The 1,709-nt window shown below is 43.2% G+C and overlaps 1 protein-coding gene across 1 annotated transcript in view; it reads right to left on the reverse strand.

Annotated features, from left to right (window-relative positions):
- EMR2 (egf-like module containing, mucin-like, hormone receptor-like 2) overlaps window positions 1-1,709 on the reverse strand; it is a 55,832-nt gene that overhangs the window by 44,368 nt on the left and 9,755 nt on the right. The gene's annotated exons all lie outside the window — the stretch shown is intronic.

Below are 1,709 nucleotides of genomic sequence, written 5' to 3' on the forward strand. Positions count from 1 at the left end.
ACTCGTCTATGTCTGCAAAGGGAAGGAGAGGATGGTGAACATCTGCCACCATGGCAGCCTTCCGGGCTGGGGATGGCATTTTTCAGGTACAGGAACATCCATAAAACTGTCTCCTACCCAACAAGTGTACCTTTTCTAATTCATATGGAGGTTTCTAGGGGAGAATATGATGGCCTAGATGCTCGGTTATCCAGATGTGGCTGAAATGACTGTCTTCCTTCCCTATCTGCTAGCCCCTTTGACCCTTTGCCAGGAGGAGAGCTCTTTTCTCTGCACAGGAAGGATTTGCTGGACTCCCTCAGAGTCCTCTTTGGGGGTTTGGCTCCCCTCCCACCCTGGTTCAATTCCCCTCCATGCTCACTCAACTGACTCCTTTTCTGGGTGAGTCATGGCTCCCACTCACCCACTGCCCTGAGGACACCTGAAGACCCTTCCCCACCCAGCCGGCTCCTCCTGAGAAATGGGCACAACCTGGGTTTGTGAAGAGGTGCTAGCTCCTGGAGATGGTGTTACCAGCCATCACTCATGAAGTATTTTTTCTTTTAAAACTCTTTTTTTGTGACTTGTGTGGAAGTTTACAGGGCAAATGGACTTTTTGTTCAGCAATTCATATACATTTTGGTTTGTCACTTCAATTGCAACCTCCACAATATAACCACACTCTTCCCACTTACTTTCTGTGTTTACTGGTTTACCTTTTTTTATCCCTTCCTGCCTTCTGAGCTTTGTCCTTGAGCAAATGCTGCCCTTTTAATCTGATATGGTTGATTGTTCTAAGGAGTGTGTGCCTCCCTGGTACTATTTTTCACCTTATAGGCCTGTTTATGATTTAGCTGAAAGTTCATTCATAGTGGTTTCCATTTTAGGCTAGAAGGGTGTTAAAAGTTCTCAGTCCTGGGGATTTCACAAATCTCTATCAGACCAGCAAGCTTGATCTTTTTTATGAATTGAGTTTTGTTCTACCTCTTCTGCCACTCTATCCAGGACCTCCTGTTGTGATTCCTTCAGCAGTGGTAGCCAGCACCATTTAGTTCTAGTCTCATAATTGTGGAGGCTGGCCTTCAAGAGGTCCGTTAGTCCTTTGGACTAATTGCTTCTGTGTATCTTTGATTTTTTTTTACTCTTCTTTGTTCTGGATGAGGAGAGTACTTGTACCTTAAAGGGTCTCTCACAAGCTTTATAAAGTACTTTCTGTGAGCCAGATGTCATTAAACCCTTTTGTGATCCCATTTACTTCTCCAGAACTGTTACCCTGGTCACTTCCTTTAACAGATTGGGTAAACTGAGGCACAGAGAAGCAAAGTAACTTGCTCAGGGTCATACAGTTAACAAAAAGCAAAACTACTTTAAAAAAAATTTTTATTTTTAAAAGATATTTCCTCCCTCATCTTTGCTTTTAAAAATAGAATATTGCCATAGAGTTGGTATTGAATCATATCTACTTGTGCACAACAGAACGAAACACTGCCCACTTCTGTGCCAATTTCACAATTGTTGTCACACTTGAGCCCATTGCTACTGCCACTGTATCAGTCTATTTCATTGGAGGTCTCCATATTTTTAGCTTACCCTCCGCTTTACCAAGCATGATGTCCTTCTCCAGGGATTGGTCCCTCCTGATAACATGTCTGAAAGAAAAGAGATGAAATCTCGCCATCTTGGCTTCTAAGGAGCATTCTGGCTCTACCTCCTCCAACGTAGATTTATTT

Source organism: Chrysochloris asiatica, unplaced genomic scaffold, assembly GCF_000296735.1.
Source record: "Chrysochloris asiatica unplaced genomic scaffold, ChrAsi1.0 scaffold00268, whole genome shotgun sequence".
NCBI classification, from domain to species: domain Eukaryota; kingdom Metazoa; phylum Chordata; class Mammalia; order Afrosoricida; family Chrysochloridae; genus Chrysochloris; species Chrysochloris asiatica.